The 25689-nt window shown below is 36.0% G+C and overlaps 1 protein-coding gene across 2 annotated transcripts in view; it reads right to left on the reverse strand.

Moving 5' to 3' along the window:
- Positions 1-14395: 14395 nt before the first annotated feature.
- The window catches only part of LOC131079051 (uncharacterized), an 82823-nt gene continuing 71529 nt past the window's right edge, over positions 14396-25689 (reverse strand). Inside the window, exon 9 of one of the 2 annotated variants that reach the window (XM_058016933.2) lies at positions 14396-15008. The gene's annotated coding sequence lies outside the window, so the exon portion shown is untranslated. The remainder of the gene's footprint in view (positions 15009-25689) is intronic. The other variant, XM_058016931.2, reaches the window with a different exon arrangement.

The raw sequence follows: 25689 nt of genomic DNA on the forward strand, positions 1-25689 counted from the left end.
ATGTGAATTCTCTTTGTCACCTTTGCTTGATCAAGTTGAAAATATTAATTTCTATGTTGTCAAGTTTTGGTCATAAATATTCCCAGTCATTTCAAAGTGGTGTATTACTTATCAAGTCAAAGTCATCAATCATTGGTTAAATTTGTAAAAGAGGTTTGTAGTTAAGTCTAACATTCTCAAGTTGTTAGAACTTCCTCATCAACCTAATTTGTGAAGACAATTAAGCATTTCATTAAACTTCCGTGGTAGAAATACCCATGGTTTTAATATAGTTTGATAGATGTATTATCTTGGGGTACTTTTTGACATCTTTATTTCTCTCACAACATACAATTTTATAAAGTCACATAATGGATGAGAAAGTTAATAGTATGAATTTAAAGGGCTCTTCAATGCTCAAGCATGTTGGTTTCTAGATTATTTAAGTCTCATCACAATCACAATTAATCGAAAAGTTGAAAATTATAGTTTTTACACCGAGACATGAATTATAGCATGTTGTATAAGATTCCTCAAAAGTTTGACAATTGGTTTGTAGTGATATTTTATCTCTTTCTTGCCAATTTTGTATAAATGGAGTTACAAGATTTAAGTGAAATTTGTAGTTTATCTCTCATAACTTTTGTTTCTCACTTTTGAATTTATGCATGATCACAAGTTGATTCCAAAATGCGACTTCATCAAAATCAACAAAGATTAACTACATGATTGGCCAGTTGTCTATTAAGGATGGATATAAAGTCATGAGTGTTCATAATGAAATTTTAAAGTGCTCACATGAAGTTTTCAACTTAAGATCACAAGTTTATATGCACATTTTCAAGTTACAAAGGTGACAATATGTAAATTCATAGATTTACAAATAAAGACAATAAAGTAGAAACTTGAGGAAGTTTTAGAAAAATATAAAACTTTTGGCTCCTTGTTTCTGTGCTCCTAACTTCCACAAGACTTATGTGAAACGAACTCAAAAAAACCAAAGATACAATGAGTATACTTTTTCCCTATGTGTGGACATGTACAAAAACTCCCAACTTCCCTATAATCTCTACATTCTCACAAAGAACACAAAGCACTTCAGAATAAATATAATCCCTTAGAATGCCATGGCTACAAGGTGTTGAAACAAAATGATGGTCTCATGGATATCATTGTTGTAGGGATCATACAAAGTAGGTTTTGTTGATAGAGACTTCAAAAACCTTCAAGCAAACATAGTTGGCAAGGCATAGACACTCATTGAAGCATACTGGAAAGTGTTATGCTAGTTTGCAAACACAAACAAAATGGATATGTTCAAAAGACATTAAATCTTTCACGCAAATATAATTAGTAGGTGTAAAACTACATTCCAAAATTTACCAGCAACCTGTTGAAATGTGGCGACTGATCAGCAAAGTACTGTACACTCAGCACGTATCCTTGAATTTTTTTTTTTGCCGTTTTTGTTGATGAAAACTGACATTGTAATAAAACCCTAAAAAAGGCCGACTTTGTTTGTTGCCCTAAAAACGCATGTTATAAGTGGCTGGGATGCTCAAGGCATTGTAAGGTTGATGTATTGTTTTTGCTGGATAATAAGAAAGATTGGATGGTTGTGTATGGTGGACGTAACCCATTCTGGGTGAACCACGTTAAATCTCTATGTTATCTGTGTCCTGTTTTATTTTCTTTATCTTTTGTATTTAAATCTGCATATAATTGTTAGTTCATATTTGCTTCAGATCTGCTTGAAATCCTAACAATTGGTATCAGAGCGAGGTTTTCTGTAAATTGGCAGGACTTTCAGATTTGAGTGGGAGCAATGGAGGATTCCAAATTCAAGGTCGAAAAGTTTAACAGCTAGAATTATCAGTTATGGAAAATGCAGATGGAGGATTACCTGTATCAAAAGGATTTGTGGCGGCCATTGGAAGGAAAGGCAAAGAAACCGACCACAATATCAGATGAAGAGTGGGACATTTTAGATAGAAAGGCACTGGGATCCATTCGATTGTGCCTTGCGGCGTCTGTAGCATTCAATATAACAGAAGCAAAAACGACTGTAGATTTGATGGCAACATTGGCTAAGCTGTATGAGAAACCCTCGGCTTCGAATAAGGTATTTCTTATGAAGCGTTTGTTTAATTTGAAAATGAGTGAGGGAGGATCTGTAGCGGAGCACTTAAATGAATTTAATACAATTACCAGTCAATTGTCTTCGATAAAAATTACCTTTGCAGAAGAGGTTAGGGCTCTCTTGATTTTATGTTCTTTGCCAGAAAGCTGGAATAGCTTGGTTATGGCTGTAAGTAACTCTGTCTCTGGTAAAAATACTTTGGTATTTGATGATATTGTTGGTGTTATCCTAAGCGAGGAAATGCGAAGGAAAAGCACAGGTGAGACTCCAACATCATCGGGTAGTGTTTTGAATGTGGAGAACAGAGGAAGATCAAAGGAAAGAGGAAAAGGCCCTGGGAATGAGAAGTCACGAGGGAAGTCAAAGAAAGGACGCTCTCAATCTAGAGGAAAGAAAGATTGCTGGTACTGCGGAAAGCCTGGTCATCTAAAGAAAGATTGTTGGTCTCGGAAAAACAAAGAAGGAGACAAAAATGAAAATGACAGTAAGGAAGCTAATATTGCAAGTAATACTTTACAAGATGCTTTAATCTTATGTTTGGATAATGTTAATGATTCCTGGGTAATAGATTCTGGGGCTTCATTTCATGCTACACCCCATAGAAAATATTTTCTAGATTATGTTCAAGGTGATTTTGGACAGGTATATTTGGGTGATGATGAGCCCTGTCAAATTGTTGGAAAAGGAAAGATAAAGATCAAGTTGCAGAATGGTAATGACTGGTTTCTGCAGGAGGTAAGACATGTTCCTAATTTAAGAAGAAATTTAATTTCTGTAGGGCAACTAGGTAGTGAAGGTTGCATAGTTACCTTCTCAGACAGTATGTGGAAGGTCACTAAAGGATCATTAGTAGTAGCTAAAGGTGCGAAGGTAGGCACATTATATCTGTGTACTGGTAACACTTACTCTACCTTAGCTGCTACAGATAAAGTTACTGCAGGGACAACAACAATAAATGTTGCAAGAACAGATTCGATAATGTGGCACCATAGGCTTGGGCACATGAGTGAGAAAGGGATGAAAATACTTCACTCCAAAAATCTATTGCCAGGACTAAAGAAGATTGATTTAGAGTTCTGTGAGAACTCTGTTTATGGTAAACAGAAAAGAGTCAGATTTCTCAAGGTTGGGAAAGAGAAGAAGAGTGAGAAGTTAGAGCTTGTACATTCAGATGTATGGGGACCGGCTCAGGTATCATCTCTTGGTGGCTCTTGTTATTATGTTATTTTTATTGATGACTCAACCAGAAAAACATGGGTATATTTCCTAAAACAAAAATTAGATGTTTTTGAAACTTTTAAGAAATGGAAAGCTTTGGTTGAGAATGAGACAGGAAAAAAGTTGAAGTGTCTCAGATCGGATAATGGAGGTGAGTATTGCAGCAAAACATTTGAAGATTACTGTTCCTCAAATGGGATTCGAAAGCAGAAGACAGTTCCAGGAACTCCACAGGAAAATGGTGTGTTAGAGAGAATGAATAGGACCATCATGGAACGTGCGAGGAGCATGAGATTGCATGCTGGATTGCCCTTACTTTTTTGGGCAGATGCTGTACACACTGCTGTCTATTTGATAAATATAGGACCTTCAACCCCTTTGGATGGTGGTATTCCAGAGGAGGCATGGACTGGTAAAAAGGTAAATTATTCTTTTCTAAAAACTTTTGGTTGCGAAGCTTTTGTCCATGTTGATAAAGAAAACAAAACCAAGCTTGATGCTAAATCTCAGAAATGTACCTTCATTGGATATGGGATAGATGAATATGGCTATCGGTTATGGGATTTTGAAAATAAGAAAATAATTAGAAGTAGAGATGTTATATTCAATGAGAAGGTTATGTATAAAGAACAGATGCAGGAAAAGAAGCATGAACAGGACAAGCAAGAATATGTGGTGTTGGATGAGATTCCTCGAAAATGAAATGCCACAGGTACCTGATGCTCAGCAACAACAGATTGTCCCACAAACTCCTGCAAGTGTTAGACGTTCTACGAGGACAAGTAGACCCCCTGAAATATTTTCTCCTTCTTTGTATTCTATTTTGTTAACAGATTCTGGTGAACCAGAAGAATATGAAGAAGCAATGCAGGTGGATGCCAAACAACAGTGGCAGCTAGGCATGAAAGAGGGGATGGACTCCCTGATGAAAAATAAGACTTGGGACTTAGTTCCTTTACCTGCAGAAAAAGAGCCTTGCCTAACAAATGGGTTTATCGACTGAAGGAGGAGGAAGGAGGTCAGAAAAGATATAAGGCCAGACTTGTGGTAAAAGGTTTTGCACAGAAAAAGGGTATAGATTATGATGAAATATTTTCTCTAGTTGTAAAAATGACTTCAATTAGAACTGTACTTAGTCTTGTGGTTGCAGATGATTTACATCTTGAACAATTAGATGTCAAAACAACTTTTCTCCATGGAGGTTTGGAAAAGGAAATTTACATGTTGCAACCACAGGGATATGAGGTCAAAGGTAAGGAGAACTTGGTGTGCAGGTTGAAGAAAAGTTTGTATGGCCTAAAGCAAGCACCCCGACAATGGTATTTAAAATTTGATAGTTTCATGGCTGAACACGGTTATCATAGATGTCATTCTGATCATTGTGTATATTTTAAGAGATTTGATAATGGCAGTTATATTATCCTGTTGCTTTATGTTGATGACATGCTTGTTGCTGGGTCTAACATGCAACATATAAATGATCTTAAACAAAAATTAGCCAGGTCATTTGCTATGAAGGATTTGGGTGCAGCTAAGCAAATTCTTGGTATGAGGATTACACGGGACAGGAAAAATAGAACCTTGAATTTGTCCCAAAGTGAGTATATAAAGAAGGTGTTGAAAAGATTTAACATGCAAGATGCAAAAGCAGTTAGTACACCTTTGGCTAGTCATTTCAAATTGACTAAGGAGATGTACCCAAAGGCACAGGAAGAGGTTAATAAAATGTCTAACATCTCGTATTCATCAGCTGTTGGTAGTCTGATGTATGCAATGGTATGCACAAGGCCAGATATTGCAAATGCAGTGGGAGTTGTGAGCAGGTTTATGAGTAATCCGGGTATGGAACATTGGAACGCTGTGAAATGGATTCTTCGGTATTTGAAAGGAACTACTACGAAGGCATTATGTTTCAAAGGATCTAATGCTGCTCTAAGTGGATTTGTTGACTCTGATTTGGCGGGTGATATTGATTCACGGAGAAGTACTACAGGGTATGTTTTTACTATAGGGGGAACTGCAGTCAGTTGGATTTCTAGGCTGCAAAAGGTTGTTGCACTTTCAACCACTGAAGCTGAGTATGTTGCTGCTACAGAAGCCAGCAAGGAGATGATTTGGTTGCAATGTTTTCTGAAGGAATTGGGTCAGACACAAGAGGATAGCCCATTGTATACTGATAGCCAGAGTGCCATTCATCTTGCGAAGAACTCTGTTTTTCATTCAAGGACAAAGCACATTCAGCTCAGGTACCACTTCATCCGGACTATTTTGGAGGAGGGTCAGTTACGGCTTGAGAAGATTCACACAAGTGAGAATCCTGCCGATATGTTCACAAAGGTAGTTCCACAGGAGAAGCTGATTTCTTCATCAGTTTCTGTTGGTCTTCTTGATTGATAATTGTGGAATTTATACCAGTCAAGTCCTAGTGTTTTATCCAGCGGATGTTGCATGTACAGTGGTGTCGTGTAGTATTAGTCTCCAAGTGGGAGATTGTTGAAATGTGGCGACTGATCAGCAAAGTACTGTACACTCAGCACGTATCCTCAAAATTTTTTTTTTGCCGTTTTTGTTGATGAAAACCGACATTGTAATAAAACCCTAAAAAAGGCCGACTTTGTTTGTTGCCCTAAAAACGCATGTTATAAGCGGCTGGGATGCTCAAGGCATTGTAAGGTTGATGTATTGTTTTTGCTGGATAATAAGAAAGATTGGACGACTGTGTATGGTGGACGTAACCCATTCTGGGTGAACCACGTTAAATCTTTGTGTTATCTGTGTCCTGTTTTATTTTCTTTATCTTTTGTATTTAAATCTGCATATAATTGTTAGTTCATATTTGCTTCAGATTTGCTTGAAACCCTAACACAACCTCCCTAGCTACACCAAAATAGAACAAAGCATTTTATTACACCTGTGTAGGTATTTCCTTAAGACCCTGCTAGAATGAGTCTAGGATAGAAAATAAACAAAATGGATTCATTGAAGAGGCCTCCAATAAATTCTATTTGCAATGTCATATATGCCTATGCATATATTACAAGATACATTTAAAATAGTTTACACACACACATTTATGTATATATGTCTTATATATATACACATATACATACATACATACATACATATATATATATATATATATGTATGTATGTATGTATGTATGTATGTATATATACATATATATATATATATATATATATATATATATATATATATATATATATATATATATATATATATATATATATATATATATATATGTATGTATGTATGTATGTATATATATATATGTGTGTATATATATGTATGCATATATGTATATATATACATATACATATCTTAGGCATCAGGGTCCCTCAACTATCCCGAGAAGGTAATTGGATGCTCTCCCTCAACAAATCCATAATAATTGCTCTGTGATCGCTCATCAACGTAATATAGTTACACCTAGAGACCCTATAGAAGAGCCTCTCTTTCCTGGAGAAGAGAGTAAGAAAGAACCTAGGCTGTCGGCACCCTATCCATCTCCCGTGCTTTGAGCTTTGGCTTCGGGCATTTCATCAGGGTGAATGTGGAGCTCGGTCACTTCACCAGTCATATTCGCCATACTTTTGATCGAACCCCCCTTCAAATTATTGTAGGGTTAGGAAGGGGCCCCTCCATGCAGTCTAGCCCTACAATTTGGCTGGGCCCTACAATTCGGCTGGGGGGTCAACTTCACAGTCATATTCGCCAGACGAATGATCAACGTTAGGTAGGGTTAGGAAGGGAATTGCGTTGGGTCAGAATGATCTACAATATTATTTGGGGTATATATATATGTATGTGTATGTATATATGTATGTGTATGTATGTATGTGTGTATATATATATGTGTGAGATAGTTGAGCGATCCTATATATATATATGTATGTGTATGTATGTATGTATATATCTGTGTGTGTGTAATTATACATTGGAGTTTGAAATGCTCAATGCTTGAATGATGCTCAGGAACAAGGTGCAAATCCATACTCCACAACCTTCACTAACATCCTACGATCCATATTAAAATTGGAAAGTTTAAAACAAGGGTTCATATGTATGTAAAATTTGGAGGTACATATAGGGTTTTGAGTTTTTTGATAGGATGCCTCCAGTTGAGTTTTTTCATGAAATACACTGATTGATTGATATGCGATGAATATGGACTTGTTGACAAGGCTTTAGAAAGTTTAAGCAATGGTTATTTGCAGATGGAAACCATATTCCACAGTCTACACTAGAAACCTAGGACCTTTGCTTACACTCTCCAAGATTGATAACATGTAAATAGGGTATGCCATTCATCAAAACATACTAGAAAAGGGATTTTACAATAGATATGTGCAATGCAGATGTAGAGAAAGGGTACATGAACTATTTGACAAAATGTCTCATAAAAATTAGTAGAGAAAATTCTGCTAAATGTTCTAAAATGGGGACAAGAAGGGAACTGACAAATTTATTAGTGTTTGCGATCTCATAGGTAACAAGATGGATTGGTAGAAACTTTGATACTTCAAGAGCATTGCAAGTTCTTTCAAATCTTTCCACTCTTTCATTCCTAAATCACAAAACATAGTCTCGAAAATGATTTGTTGAAAAAGACTTGAAATTCCATCTAAAGGCAATCTTTTGTCTAATGACTTTGAGCCTTGCAATGTTCCAACTAAAATCATTCTTGATCTATACAATGAGGAAGCTCCAATGAAAATAAAAGATTTGGAAACTTAAAAACCTAAAAGTTGGTTAGATAATGAACTTGAGAAAATTGATGAAGAGGATTGAGATGATGAAGAACCGAAAATAAATATAATAGATCTAGAGGTTTGGACTCTCTAAAATGAAAATTATGGAATAGAAAAATGATTTATGTGAATTGTTTACAGTTTGAGTTTGTAGAAGAGGTAGACAATTCCTTGCTTGCAAAATTGTTTGTCAAAATGCTTTGGAGAGTAGCACACCAAGTACCATCACATATCAAATGTTTGACAAAATGCTATGACAACCATATCCCCCTCAAATTTACACAAAGTTAACATTTTATTATACATACTTTTCAAATATTTGTAAACTACAAGAAGGTAAATGTTTCCCTATAAAATAGGAATTTTATTTATAGATAACTAGTTATGCAATTGATATTTTTGGCCATTTTTCTAGCTACTTATGGGGATTGTTAAAGGGACTTTAAGAAGGGTGTTTTTAGATTTATTATCGATTCATCTTTTTCTTCCCAAATTGTAGGTTATTCTTACATCTAATATGTAACCTATATTCTTTGTTTTTCCTTGTATGGTGTGGCTACAAATCATCAAATTTCCCCTCTTTTGTTAATATTGCAAGTAGAAATTGAATTTTATTATATGTTCATTTTGCGCACTCTCTCCCCTTTTTGCATTCTTCATTAGTGTTGAGAAATATCTAATAGTTGTCTATATCTAATCTATTTGGGGTTTCTCTATTCTTTCCATTTATTATTCTTTTGTTCATTTTCCTTTTTGTGCTTTGTAGTTAAAACAATGAAAAATCTAAAACCCCCCATCTTATGAGGGAGCTACCCTTTTGAAACAAAAATTTCAGCACATAAAATTCATTTCCTTATAACAAACAAAAATAAAATAGGAAAATCTTTACCGACCCTAATCTCCTTACTGTGTCCTTATGTAGCATTCTAACATTGACTAGCAACATGGTAGACTTGAAATTTGTCCCCCAATGTGTTTGTAGCAATTGAACAAGAAACAAAAGATGAAACTCCAATGTACCTCTACCAAATATTTCACAAATTTTAAAACAACTACGATCAAATTTTATTTTTATCTGAAAAACAATTAAATATGACTTCTCTAACTAACGACCTTTCCTTTTTGTGCCAAGGGCTGCAATAAAAATTTGCCACTACTTCTATCTTTCTATGCCAATTACACTTGTGTCCTTATTCTCTCACAACTAACAACTAGCCAACCACACATCTTTATGCTTCTTTTCACATTCAACCAACACTACGTGTTATGCCGACATTTTTTGTAAAATTCTCCTCCCTGGTGCTTTGACACCAAATGAAGGTAACATATAATTACACAAAATTTTAATGATGATGTAGATGTCAATAACACACAAAAATGCAAAGATAATTTTGAGAGAACTAATCAACCAACTAATCTCTACAACTACCTTCTAACAAACAACTAACAAACTAACCATGTTCATTAAAATCAATTCCTTTCAAAGAGGCACCAAAATTGATGACATTGGACAACATTGGAGGTCCATTTGGAAGACAATAAAATAACTACGCCATCTCTACTTTTGTTTGTCATGGGATAGAAAAAGGCACAAGAAAAAGGCAAAAGGAATTTAATGTACAATAAAAAGCAAACCCAACAACTTGTTGCAGCATCAAACAATCCAATCTCTTAACTAAAATTGTGAAACATTCTAACCACAACCCATTTATCAAAAGCCTCTAATCCTCTAACATTCCAACCAAAACGATTCACACTTATTTAAAGCATGGTGGGAAGAGCTTAAGTACCTTGCACAATCTCTCAAAACAATTGGGAAGTTCCTCCTCATTCCTCTTCTTTATTGATCTTATAAATGAAGTGACAAAGTCACTAGACTTCCTTTTTCTGAACTCCTCAAGTTCAATTCTAGCAATAGTTGAGGAGTTCAAATTTGGGCATAACCCATCAAAAACCATAGGATACTCTCCCTTACAATCCTCTAGAGGCTTCCTCAATAGGTCTTGCTTTCAATATTTTAGAGCCACACCTTGAACTTGGTAGATCTTTAGATAAGAAACTAATAAGGCCTCCACATCTTTGGGAGGAGAGAACTTGGGAACCAAAAGGTTAAAGAGAAACTGAATTTCTATTACCTCCAATATAGGTCAAATCCAAACTAGAGGCAAACACACTAGCATCACCAAACACTACCTTCCCTTAGATATATCAGATTTCCACAGTGCATGATACTAATTGCAATCGACTTCTAGATTCAACTGTGTAAGAACTTTTGCATCAACATTTCAGGTCGCACTCCGTGAACCATCATTGGGATTTAACTGTTCTCTTTCATCCTAATGATGGTTCACAAAGTGTGACTCGAAAGAATGATGCAAAAGTTCTTATCCAGTTGAATCCAAAAGCTGATTGCAATCACTACTTTCCCTTGTTAGGAAGTAAGAGAGGATTAGTGGAAGATGGCCTTATTTTTCATGGACGAGGTCAAATCTTTCTTCACAAAAAGGAACTCACTATTTTACCTACTAGTAGGAATATTATCCACTTCCATCAAGCATTCTTCAAATTGTTGGAGTTGATAGTGGACCCACAACTCTCAGGAATCACCTGCAACATGTACCACATCTAGAGAGAAAAAGCCATTGATTGTGCTATGCAATGTTGAGAAGAGAATTGATCCAAAAACAAAATGATTGATCTATTGCATTGAATGAATTTGAATGATCGCAATGTGCAATAATGAATGCTTATAAAAGAAAAATAGAAAACCTTAGATGAGGATTAAGTAGTTGTGCCTGGAAGAGGTTGAATGTCTTGTTGCATTGAATCAATAGGGGTCATAGATGTGACAATACTAATCTAATCACAAAAAACAAAAAACAGAGATTGGGTCTTGATATGAGAAGGAACACAGGGACAATTCTCTAATCCATTGAAACATGCAAGACTTTTGATATACTCAAACTCCTCTAAAGTATCATCATTAAAGGATATACAATCTACATTATCAAAGGGAATGAGACAATTTGTAGCAAGATCCCATAAGAATGGAGAGATATCAGGGTCTCCATGGATCTCCCAAAGTTTAATCAAAGTGTGCAAGAACAAACAATGTCTGATATAACACATAGTTTCATGATCAACACTAGAAAAAACTAGTTCTACAACATACAAAAAGTTTTGAACCAAAAAACAGAAGTTAATGATCTAACTTTAACAAGCAAGAAATTTGATGAGACTTACGCAATTGAAAAGTATGTAGAACCAACTTTTCAATGATATCTCATCTTCCCAATTTCAACATTATGTCTAAGTTATGTCCAAAAAAAACAAAAACAAAACAAATAAAAACAAAAACTCACTCTTCTAGGGCACGATTGGAATGGTAGGTGCTTGCTAAGGGTACTATGCTGACGTTAACCGATAGGAAGCTAGCTCAATAATTCTCTTTGTTGAAATATTATGAGAAAAAATAAGAATATTGACGTCATCATTAATTGCCAAAATATTCTTGATCCATAGAATATTCCATGTGAATATTCACATATGGAATATTCTGCTTGTTGTTGATGGTAAAAGATTCATCGTCAGGCAGTTTGAATGCCACCGATATGCGAACTACTAGCAGGAAGTTTAACCCTATTGTGTGGCCGCTTGATGAGAGTGAACAGGGTACATCCTATACCCAAGTGCGTTATTTTTTGTTTGAAAAATTTAAATCTAAAAAAGTAATTAATTTTATTTTCTTTTGAAAAATCTCCATGCTAGATGACACAAGGATGTAGTTTAATGACGATAGGAGTACGACGCAGTATGGACATATTGATCCATACAGTTGTACAGATTTTGACATCTCAAATTTTGTCTCCTAAAAAAATTGTATTCTTTTTAATTGCTCCTGTTTCAATGTTCGGACATGCAATCTTAGGGTTCATTACTATTAAGATTCAATAGTGATACTCATTTAGTCCTAGGAAGAATCAATTTTTCCTCAAGGCTAGATATCTAAAATAGACAAGAGGTCATAGATCTAGAGTTCTAATACCATGTTGGAGTTGATGGTGAACCTCATAGTTCCTAATAATCATTTGCAACCAATACTTCTATCATAGAAAAAAAACCATTGATTGTATGTTATGCAACCTTTACAAGAGAATTAATCCAAATACAAGAAAAAAAGAAAACCCTAGAAGAGGATTAAATTAGATCACAAGTGTCCATCCTATGTTATAAGATAACATGACCTAAATATAGGAAAAACACCTCGGAGTATAGCTTAAGTGAATAAAGTAATAGGGGACCTAATTAATGATTGATTAATTAATTAGGTGATTACCTACTTACTCCAACATAAACTTTCTCCCTAGGGGGTAACAATGTCCACGATAGAAATTTCTTTGTTATTTTTTAGAATTGAGCAATCCTTCCTCAAATGGTTTTTGTGTTTATAGTGGAAGTGTGAGTTTAATCCTCCAAAACCCTTGAGTTTGCAATAAAAATTTTATCCTCAAAATAAAAATGGATAACATCAAGAATTTCAAACTCCAATTTAACAAAAATCAAAGCGTTCATATTCATATGATGGAGTACAATTCCTCCAATCAATTTAAAGGCATGAAGAAGAAAGCATAACAATGGATGAACATTCTACACCTTAATTCATGTAGGAGTAGAATTTACATCCATTTTTAAGACATAGGTCAAGAGACCAAGTAAAAATCCTAAAAATAGATTCATCCATGTTCTACAAAGGTCTAGCTAGTGCCATTCTTTACATATAATGGTTTTTGAAAACAACTAAAAAGAATTCTATGAATCATTTTACAAGAAGAAATACACATTCACTATTTCTACAAGGAAGCTAAGGTTGGAGAAACACTAAACTTTGAGAGGAGAATATGCAAATCTTTCAATTCTGATTTTAACTTTGCTAGAAAAATAATAAAATACATGTAAAACTGAAATAAGCTATATACCACAACATAATGATTTGCATAGAGTAAAACCTTTAAAAAAAAAACTCCCCCCTCAAAGTAGCTCAATATAATAATATAAAAAACTTCAATGGCTACAATTTACTTGCAAAACAAACCTTAATAGGAGTATTCACTAACATACAATACAGGAGAAATCTAACATCCCAATAGAGCTTTAGTATTTGCAAATTCAACTTTGAAACTACTATCCAATAGCCTCAATTTATAAGGCAAATACAATATAAAATAACACAAGGTATTGTAAATAAAATGCTAATGCTAATACTAATGACCAAAACTAGGTGTCAAAAATAGCTCATAAAAAGTGAAGCACAAATTCTCATGCCCCTCAAACATGTGGAACCTTTAGGAATAATATGTGAATTCTATTATACAAGGAATCTATTATAATTTACCATAGATGCTGATTATCACGTCCATAATAATCTCCCCTGTTTTTAATTCTTATGGTTATCATAAAATTTATCACAACATCCTTAAAAATAGCCCTCCCATATTGCACTACTAAAAGGGCATTTTTTTGACAATTAATAATTTATTTTTCAAGGTATTGAAATGCCAAATGATTATAGGGAATTGCCAAGATTGAGACACCTTCATTCCCAAAAATTTCATCCCCCAGCAAAGGTTATCCAATAGTAAAAAGAATCAAGATGGTAAGACAGCTTTATTCAAACAAGTAGGATTGCAACATGTCTCAGCCTATCTTTTCCCCTCTCAAATTTTCTTTGATATTAGAATTTGGCCAAATAATTAAGGTTTTTTTTTGGTAGAAGATGGTCACTCACCATTGAGTTGCCCACCATTTCATCCAACATTGCCCCATTCTTCTAGTTCAAACCTCCACATTACAGTAAAGACTGCTGACTTAGCAACCATTATGCCTTTAATTGCAAAGCATATTTGAAGACAAAACAGGCTTAATAGTTCGATTTATTTTAACATAGCTATATAACAAAATATGTATGAAACACAGATAACTAATTTTTAGAAGTAGTTTGAAAGTACATTTAAAACCAAACAAACAGTTACCGGTTTCAATAGAAGCAATCCATCAACGAGATTCTACCACTGGGAGTTCAATTCAATGATGAAGATGAAGTCAAAAAATATTATGTATAGAAAATCCACCACGTTTATATGCCAGGGTAAAAGTTGACGAATTTTGAAAGGATAAAATCTTTGTATCCATAAACTATATTAAATGAATTTCTAGGATTCTTTCTGAATTGTAGAATTAGATTTCAAAGGTTTAACCATTTGAGCAGATATAATTATGTATTTACATTAGATACAAGTCGATGTCTCTAACACCATAGTTGAATTTTGGGATTTAACAATACAAGAAAGGTCAACTCTTTTTATACGGATTTAAAATACATCATATATTACATCTTTCCGGTAGATTTTTCATCAATTCAGTGTCAGATCACATAGAACATTATAACACTACTACTTCGAATATTTAAAAATATGTGAAATTACTTTAAGACTCATCTTCCCATCAGAGAAATGATCCTAATTATATTACAGAAGATTGCTCGAGCATAAGGTCACAAGATACATAGGAAATCAACTGGTAACGAGTATCACCCTCTCTCTCAGAGACGAGCTTGAGCAGGAGTTACATGTGCAGATTACTTTTTCGACTGCAATGGATCATAAGATTAGATAAAATCTGACAGCACTATGATCAACTACAACTGTCTCCAGTTTGAGGACGTCTCTGGAAATGTAATGGTAGTTTATAGTATACTAGATCATACCTGCAATACTACAAATTACATCTTACCCTTAACTCTGAGTTTGAATTTTAGACCAAATCCAAATCTCTGTTTTCCTGTCTTTGAATATAGACAAGATGTTTCAGAAATTGCATTCTACATGAAAATATGAATTGGATATCTGCATGGCAAAAATTCTCTCTCAGTTGCAAAAAACTTGCCTTGCAATTCATTGCATTGCTGAGTCATGAAAATAACTGTCTAACCTTTACTAAGAATTAGATTCGATAAGAAATTCAAAATTCAAAATTCTCTGAGAACCATTATACATGTCCAAATAACCTAGAACATGTCAGCCCAGAAAGCAAGATACCTTGACCATCAGAACCAAAAGCAAAACACCATCCATATCTATTGTCATCAGACGTTTAGGGACTTATAATCCAGGAATTGCTCATATACAGTCCAATTTACACACTTGAAACTTTCACAAAAAGATTGTATTTGAGAGAATAATAATCTAATATTTATTACGTTCTACAGCAAGGAAATGGCCCATGTGACTCTAATACAATAATTACAGAGGAAAAAATAAAAAAAACATGATAAATATTGTTAAGAGGGGCCTTCGCTTATGAGACAAATGGGAATTCCACGACATCAATGAATTATGAAGGTTACATTCCAACTGTGGCCAGATTTGTCTTTGTTACATTCCTACCTGAATAATATTGAAACAAAGAGTTGAGGCAGGATATAAAATCTAATAGAGTTTGTTGGAATAAAAAACCCTGATATGGAGCAAAACCAAAGGATGCAGTGGTGGGTGTTTCTTTAAGTATCCAACAAAAAGTAAAACACAGAAAAACAGTGAACAAAAGGACTAAGTTGAGGAAGCTTGAAGTCACATTGCAATCATAAAGTTAGGATGCAGCCCAAGATGTTAAGTATGAAAGATGCTGCCAGGCAATGTAAGAACAGACTACTAGTGGATGATTAGACCTCAAAAAGGCCAACTTACAGGTAATAGCACGGGAAAGCTGTATTCTGTAATCAGGCATGTGGAATATGGCTATTGGAACAAATATGTCCATGCCCGTGTGTTTGGGTGGACTGCAAACCCATTTTTCATACATAAATTTATACCTAAAATAAAGTAACCTAAACTATGCAGCTTAATCCAGAAGCACGATCTTAAAAGTTAAAATAACCCAAATTTAACAACCAACCCAACAAATCCTAACCTCAATCCATCTTGTCCCTAAAACTCAAACAAATAATTTGAAACAAAACTTAACTCCTACTTGATTCTGTCATTTCATTGTTTCATGAATAAATGTCGAGAAGGGTTGTTTCAAGGTTGGAGAAATTTTAAAAATGTTGAAGAGTTTCTGTCAATTAAAGCCTCTAGGAGCCAACTTCAAGCCTTTGGGAGAAGGCACAGAATTCGAAGACCAATTATCTGAATTTTAGGGCTCGTTCAAAGGGAATGTTTTTTCAGAAAAATGGCTTAAAAATATTGAGTAGGAGATGCTCCAATTGGGGTGGATTTGGGTGATAGTGGGTTTAAACATGACACAAGGTCTCATCTTAGGATACATTCTAATGTAGTGGGAAATATATCTGCTGTTGAGAGGCACAAATGAACTTGCAAGGACAAAGGCTTCTAAAGCATATCAAGTCTCACTATATGAGAGACCAAATTATGGGGTTAAAGCCTGCACAGGACTAAATAAAAAATGCAAAAAAGGTCTTGACTAAAGCCAAAACTAAAATTACTAGGCTTCATTTTGGCACAGGAAGGAGATGAAAGAGATCATGCAATAGCTGATTGTCACGTCCCCACATCCACGGCTTCCACTGTGGATGAACATGAAGGAAAATAAATAATTAAATAACTAAAAGGCATTCAGGAGTACAGGATAGGCGATCTGTCAGGAGGTATGGGCCTCCATAGAAGTTTATAGAATGGGAATCAATGTGTAAGGGAGACAAAAAATTAATGGGCATGGTGCAAGTATTGTAGGAATGGTTGCATAGATAGCAGAGTATGGCATCCTTGCCATTTCGCCATCCAATACAACATCCCAAAGGTCAAATTAGTGCACAATATAGTCATTAAATCCTCCTCACAACCTCAGGAATGAGTCATTCTTTTTTGAGTTGGTTTTGAGGGCAGAGAGGGTGAGAGAGGGTAGAACGATAGGGAAGAAAGAGCTAGACAAAAGAGAGGATAAAGGGAAGTATATACCCAGATGGATCCGTTGAAAAATCTATAAAAACGTTAAGGCAGATGCAAACGGGAGGTGAGTACAGAGAAGAAGGATTGGTGGTGGAAGAAGGGTTGATCTTCTCATCTAAAGCAAGGTAGCTTGTACTCTGTCGTCTTCTGTCAGCGACTGAAAAGAGTTGGAGATTAGTTGCAGCTTGTGGATAGATGATGCCATTAAAGCATAAAGTAGAGAGGAAATTTACTGAATGTTGTAGTTGTAATTGCTTTGGTAGATTGGTATGCAGAATGTGGAAGCACAGTCAAAGCATGTGAATTGTTTGACAGAATGCCTAAAAGAATTGTGGTCCCATAGAATGCAATGATCGCTGTTTATGCACAAAACTGTATTTGATGAAAAGGCTTTAGAAACTTTCAAGAAAACGCAATGGGCAAGGAAGATGATGGCAAAAGAATGGTGCGGGAGAGGGAAGGAGGGCATGGTAAAGAGAGTGCATGGGAAAAGGAAAATTGAGCATTGCCATTGGAGTGAATTGCTTTGAAGATAGGTCAATATATCATGAAGAGATCTTGAAATAAGCAGTGTTCCACGGGCGTTGGGGACGGGGGGACCAAGGGTCTAAATTTGGGGACGGTGGCGGGGGGGGTGGTGGTGCTCATATACTTATACATATACATATAGTACTTGAAAAACTAGTTTTGAAAAGATGTATAACAGTATAACAGTATAAGAATTAGATTTCAAATTTTCAAATGAAACTATAGGAAATACCAAGATTACTTAGATTAGTAATACGTAACTAATTGCTAAAAGTAAATAAAATTTAACAAATGAAATTATCAAATTGGAGATTTCTCATTTCTATCATATGAATATCGAAAAAGGAAAACGAAAATATGAATATCTAATGCCATTGCAAAGTCTATAATAATAAAGATGATTACATGATTCATCATTACAATGAGTAGCCAAATACAAATACATGTAGCAATAGCATTACAAAAGAGACTAGAGTCAAATACAAAATGACAAAACTGAAAACTCAAAATGTAGCTAATGGAGGCCTCTAATCATCTGTGAACTCCTCCTCACTAGAACTGCTGGACTCCTGAGGATCAAGGTTCCTCAAGCTCACACCAACTAGCCTTGCATCTGAAGTGGTAGGATCATCCTCATCAATCTGTGAAGGCTCCTCTGGCTCTACATCCCATCGTGCCGCTGGACTCTCCTTGTACACAAGTGTCTTGCGGTCCATGAGACGCAAAGCACTGTGTATAGCCACAAGCTTCTCTGCTCTCTTAGAGGTAAGTTTGTTCCTCTTAAGAGAGTGGATGAAGCTATATGTAGACCAGTTCTTCTCAGTAGCTGAAGAACTGGAAACCTGGGATAGCAAACGGATGGCTAGAGTGGTGGTCAAAGATTTCGGGCCATGACAATTCCACCATAAAAGTGGGTCCTCCTGTGCCATGCTGTCTATATCCATCTTTGCCGCATCTGAATAACCTCTAAGAGTGGCAAACCTTCCCCACTCAGTGCGCATTGTGCCGACATCTCTGGAATCAAACATCTTCTCTATGCACCTAAAGAAACCTGCCTTCACCTCATCATCCTGAATCGGTGTCAGTCTACCCGGTCTAGCCTTGTACCACTTAGGATTCAAGGCAAAGGCAACCATATGCAAAGGAGTGTTTAACTTCTCCCATTTACGCTAAATGATAGGCTGGATTTGCTCATTGTAGAATGCTAAAGAGGGGTTCTTCACTCGCACAGCAGCCCTCATCTGGTCAAGCATAGAGTCAATGCACTCATACACCTCTCCATGGTTAGGTGCATCCCCATCCCCATATTTGATCACCTGGAATATTGGAGAAATGATAGAGACAATATATTTCGCATCAATCCAAAACACATCACTCTTCACTATCTCCTTCACCCTTCTCACCTGCTTTGTCTTGGCCTCAGCCCACCTATTCCACTCATTAGTCATAACCATGAGTTGCAATGCCTCTTGCAACTCAATCATTCTCTCCAAGAGAATGAAATAGGATGCATATCTAGTCTCAACTGGTTTCAAGAACTCCTTTTTCGCGAAGGTCTTGAAGAGTGCATGTGAAGTGTGGTGGTTGCAGATAAACATCTGCACATCTCTCGCATCGGTGACCACTCCTCTAATCCAGTCTATCTTCCCCATGTCCTTGAGTGCATTGTTCATGGCATGCACACAACATGGGGCCCACCAAATGTGTCTATAGGCTGCCTCAATGAGTCTCCTTGCTGCTCTACACACATGGGCTGCATCTGTCACTACTTGGACCACATTTTGTGGCCCAACCTCCTCAATAGCCTCCCTGAGGACCCGAAACTGGAAATCAGCATCTTTACGATGCCCTGTACAATCAATTGCTCTAAGGAAGTATGGGCCCTCTGCACATGTGACCATGACGTTGATGAGTGGACGATGGCTAATGTCTGTCCACCCATCCATAACTATGCTGCACCCCGATGCCACCCAACATGCCTTCATCTTCTCCATCAAAATATTGATCTTGGAATAGCATTTATCCAAGATCGAGGTCCTCATTTTCATCTCCCCTAGTGGCACATAAGATGGTCCTCCCTTGGCCACCATAGCCATCATCTCCCTATAATAAGGAGACCGTGTAACATGAAATGGAATGCCATTGGCAAAGAAGAACTTGCCAATGGATTCATCTATCTCATCTCTCAGTTGCACATTAAACATATCAGCACTGGGGTTGCTCTGTGGTGTCTGCAACTTACATTTCCCAGCCCTGGCGGCAGTAGAAGTGGAAGTGGATGGAGATCCAAACATCATTCCTCTCGTCTGCGAAGCATGAGAAGTATGTGGCACATTCTGGTTGCCCTGAAGTGCTGCCCTAGCAGACAAAGTAGTAGGCATTGAAATATTTGTGTCATCTGGAACCCCCCAAAGCTTGTTAAACTCAATTTTGTACTGTATATTTTTGGCTTCCTCCAAAAACTTACAATGTTTCACGCCTTTTCCTCTCCAAAACAGAAAGTGTGCATTCACCCTACTAATGCTACCGAACCATTCTGTGTCACAAATATTGCACTTCCACTTGCTTGTTCCCCCACTTGAATGTGATGTGCCTTGTACTGATATTCGTGAAGCAAACTGTTTTAGAGGAGACTTAGGATCAAAATGACCCCTAGCATGTGGTGCCAAGAACTCTGAAGGGCAACCTGTACTAGCTGGTGCACTTGCCATAGAACTAGATTGGGCTCCAGGATCAGCCCCATGGTCACCCCCCTCATTTTCAGGTTCATATTTTGAATCATTCTCACTATGAGAATGGATTTCCATGTCATCTTCACTCATGCTTTGGGAGCTCATTGTGAAATTGACACTGCATTTCACAAAATAACAATAAAATCAGCCTAGTTTAACAATATATTTTTAATTTTTTTTCCTATTCATCTCAAAATGAGATTTGATGTTGAATCTGTTAGTTCTGATACTTAATGTAAAGAGTTGATGCCAATAGCTAACAAGATGAGAGGGGGGGGGGGGGTGAATCATACAAACTTAAACTTCCATAAAATCAACAGATTCAACCTCGATAACTTATACTTTAGCAACTTAACCAAAAACTGCTAAAACATGCAAACTTATGAACACATAATCATAATAACACTCATAACACCAAATTTAACGTGGAAACCCAAATAGGGAAAAACCACTGTGGGATTTCGGACCCACTAAGAAATATACTCTTCTAGAGTATGCTCGGTTAAAAGCAAATCCTGTTAAAGATTACAAACACATTGCTAGATGTGACCTGGTTAAGGGATTTCCCTCAGATCTGTTAGGATCTTCACTTTGTTAGAAGTGACCTTGTTAAAGGATTTCAAACACTCACTTAGAATGTTACCTTGCTAGAGGGTTTACATATAAGACTGTTAAGTCCACTTGGTTAAGAGATTTTCTGTCACTTACAAAATAACAGTAATAAAAATCTATCTGCAACTTCACATCTAAAATGCTGAAGCAGATTCTTATTTGCTCAAAACAATCTAGTCATAGGACTTATCTTGTCCCTCTGCTAGGCTTTCTACTCTGTTATTCAAACAGGTCTTCAAGCTTTTGTGCTCGGTAATCACTATGTAGCATCCCTGTGCATACACTTGCCCGCATACATTGTTTATTAACAATTTCTTATTTATAAACAATTGCTAACCGCTAAATCTCCTTGATCACATTTCCCATGATCAATCTTAGCCATCAGATCTTCAAATTTGACCAGGTTCAATGTATCCTTCCGATCTGAAAACGTTTTACCTTACCTCGGGACTTGCATTCCTTTCTTGGAACTTGCATAAGGTTATTGCGGTTCAATCTGCGTTGTAGATCTTCTTGCCGATTTTCCTTTGCCATAGATCCTTAACAAACTTCATACACGGCATACCAATCATTTATACATCTCCAGCTAATCATTGTCCTTCATTAAATAATGCTTTTATCCATCCCATGCGCATTGTCATAATTCGGTTGCAACTCGGTAAATACTAAACTTTACTCGGTAGACATTTCGCCTTCATTAACCGATATCGATAACCTTAGGGTTTACCAACTAGGTTCATTGCTCAGTTGCATAGTATAGTATTAACTTTACAATCAACAACATATGTAGGATATCAAAACAATCTAAACATCATGATCTCATCATTGTCTAACTCGGTAATAGTTGCCCATTGAATAGCTTATTCCTCCCTTTATTCATCACATTCTTTCTGTGTCTTTTACCGACATCTTAATTCTCTTCTAATCAATCTTCTCAAGATATGGCAACATCATATTGAATCAGATAGTCAATTTCTTGACATCAATGACAAAATAATGTTATAAAGATAGTTATCATCCTTCTTCAGTTATATCAATAATCTTCAACAACCTTTTCAATATCCTTATTGAATATCAACAATCTTTCTTACTGTAATACCAACAAAATCTTGAGGGCAAAATTTGCCCTCAAGATTCAACATCAAATCTCATTTTGAGTCTTGAGATGCATAGGGAAAAAAAATCCAAAAATGACATAGAACAATGAAAATCAGAAAATAAAACAAAAAAAAAACAAGAAAAAGTTGAAAAACCCTACCTTGTGCTTGAAAAATCTCTCCAAAATGTAGAAGAATCTTCTTCTTCCTCTTCTTCTTGCTTCTTCTAGCTCCTATCACGCTTGCAATCAGCTTTTCTCACCCCTTCAATCAGTCTTCTTCAAGTTTTTCCTCCTCTTCAGCTTGCTGGAAAAAAAATCAGTGTTCCAAAATGAGAGTTAAATCTAAGAGAAACATGCTTTTGTGTTGTTTTGGAGGGTTGGGTGGGGCCCACGTCCAATTAGGGTTACCCCCTTAACCCCCCCAAAAGGCACATGTTTTTTAAAAAATGGCTTTTTTGGTTTGTTTAGGCGTCGGAACGCGGGAGACGCCTGGGCATCTCCCAAGGAGACACCCAGACGTCTCCACGGCGATTCGGTGGCGGTGGCGGGACGGCGGGGGACGTCGCGTCTCCGTCCCCCCGTCCCCGAGACGTCCCTAACGGGGGGACGCGTCCCCGTGGAACACTGAAAATAAGAGGGAAAGGGCCTGCAATAATTGGAGATTAACTATTATACTCACCAATTAAAGGAGATGAAGAGTGGAGTGGCTTCAAGGAATTATATGCTAGGAATGAAAGTGGAGGACATGAGTACCTGGGATATCTTGAAGGTTTTTGGTAGGTGTAAGATGGCTAGATTCTTATTGCAGAACTCTTTGGACTCTCCCAGGTAACCACTAATTATTAGAGTCCTATTTTGGACAAGAGGGCACTGTAATTTCTGGTGGTGTAGGTCTCCTCATAAAAAGGTCAGAAATTGTACTATGTATCTTTGCACTCTATTATTTCAGTCATCTTAGTAAAGCATCTTCAAGATTGATCTTTGACAATATATTTATGTTTGCAATATTTTGGTTACTTCAACATATGCTATGTTTTACCATCATTGTACTCTGTCTCTAAATGAGTAGCTTTCATTCTCTGTATGTTATGCAACAAGAGTTAATGAGATCATAGCACAATGGATACAAACCAATGCATATTAGAAAACCATTTAAACCTACTATAAACTTAGAATGTCTACAAATTGTTTGGCAAAATCCTCAACGAGAAAATAGAACAACCATTGCTTACAAGACTCAATGGGAAATTTCTATAGAACAACCTTTGGATACTTTACTGAAAATTAATATGGTTTATTTGATCTCAAATGAGTTCAGATCACATTTTCAGGCATAACTCAGATGGGAAAATAAAAAGAGAAGAAAGAATGGTCTTCAACATAACATAGTTTACTTGGTAGGCGTTGAAGTTGAGATCAGGAGGGAATTTATAAACTAATAATTTACTATAATCAATATTTATCTATTTGAATAACTTTATGTTTGAACAATAATGGAAATAAGATTAGTGGATAAGTTTAAATAATGAGTTTTCCAATATTTTGTCATTATAATAAGAACATGATAAAATTTGGTTGGCATCCGAGCATGTCAGCATTTGCAATATCGAGAAGTATTTGTTTGAAGTAAGAAAGTGTGATAGTTGGAGAGAGAATCTAGTACATATTTATATCTAGAAACCTTCATGATATTCCCCTACTTCAACAAGTTGATGTTGAAAAAAAAAAAATCTCCATTGTTAGGACTCTTAAGAGGGACGGTTGACAAGCCTTGTTGCTATTTGGCAAAAATGATATTACAACTATTAGTTTCTCTAGTAGGGGATAGGAGCTTAAAATTGTCTTAGGTTGGTTATGTGAGAAATAATGGTTGCATGAATATGTATTACCTTTGATATGACTTGGGTTTAATTTATTTACCCTCAGCTAAACGCTGGCATTATTCTAATTTAAACTATGCATTATTATAGCCATCATTTGATGTCTAATAAGAAAACTATGATGCATGAAAAATTAAACAAAGAGTTGACTATTATTAAATCTGCAACTATTGTTCATTAAACCTTATCTAGTAGCTTATAATTCCGAGATATGGTGAATATTGAGTAGTACCATATAATAAGTAAAATCATAAAGTAAAGAGCATTATAATTGTTGAGGGTACATCTTCATGTGATGACCTCACTTGGAGCCTTAAAGAGGCTTTCCAATATCGTTTTGTCGTGGCAATATTTGAATACCACTTTAAAGGGACAAACACTATTTACTAACATCCTATACTTAGATGGAATCAAGAATGTCTAACCACCTCATACCTAAGTATGCTTAATTAGATCAATAAGGGACCCAACCCAATCATATTGCATCTAAGGGTGTTGTTCGTTCTTGTGAACTAACCAATAAACCCAACATGGCCTTAAATTAGAGTAAAATTTTAAGACATGGTAATCTGTGATAACAAAATAGTGTCTTCACGTTATGTATCCACTACGACATAGTGTCTTAATTTGATGATTAACATGGTTGGTGCAAACAAAGATAAATTAGTGTTAAGCAATCGATCTAATCTTTGTGTCAAGGAGATGACCTATAGAGTATTTTGGGATGTTTATGTTGAACTAGGAATAAAATGGTGGAGAGATTTTTGTTGGTGTAAATAAATATTCATCATGGATATTATTACACTTTACTTAAGTTAACTTAGGATAATGCATCTTTTCGTAGTTTGGATATGAGACACTTAGGGAAGTGTGCACATAGGGATATAGCTTGTAGGAGAAATTCCACCTTTTGTGGTCTTATCTTGCTGTTACACTCCACATTCGGTGGGTCATCCACCTCTTGTGGAATATTATATTATTTCTCCTACCCAACCCTACTTTTTCTCACCTACCCTTGTTTCTCATTGAGCCACATGTCATGATTGTGTGCTCACATATCCATATGGCCTTGCCTATATAAGCAGGCCCATATTCATTGTATTGGTTAATCCAGTTGATCATTTGTATATTGATGAGAATATAGTTTGTTCTTGTCATTCTATTGTCTCTTTTTATGCTTTTCATTGTGCCCTTGATCTTGGCAAAATCTCACATGGTATTAGAGCTATTGGGGCTTCATTGATTGGTTTTGGGAGACATCTTGGAAGACTTCTATTTTTCGGATCTGAGGTACTGCGCGTTTTGGAGGCATCCTAGTGCGTTTTCGACCTCACCATTGCGTTCAAGAAGCCGTTTCCATAAAAATCGAGTACAAACTCAACCTATTTTGGCAAAAGTCGAATTTTGGGTGTGGAGAAATTTTTTGCCCAATTTGGGCGGCACGGTACAAAATTTTCGGATTTGAAAAAAAATAAAAATATTTCTATGCAATTTTTTTTTATTTGGGCTAATTTTTCATGCTCTTTGTAGTGGTGTGGTTATTTTCTGATTTTGGTGAACAGGTTTTTCAGAATTTTCGGATTCTCTCAGCTGTACCTATCCAATCCTCAATTTTGCAACTTCAAAGGCTTCGTTTGAGCTCATACGACCTCCTTTTCAGGTGCCGTTTTTTTTTAAAGTGCATATTTTTTCGTCTACTTTCATAATCTATGATCAGTTTTCAGAGATTGAGAGTGGATATTGTACTTTCAGATATTGGTCTTTTATGG

Source organism: Cryptomeria japonica, chromosome 4 (assembly GCF_030272615.1).
Source record: "Cryptomeria japonica chromosome 4, Sugi_1.0, whole genome shotgun sequence".
In the NCBI taxonomy this organism is placed as follows: domain Eukaryota; kingdom Viridiplantae; phylum Streptophyta; class Pinopsida; order Cupressales; family Cupressaceae; genus Cryptomeria; species Cryptomeria japonica.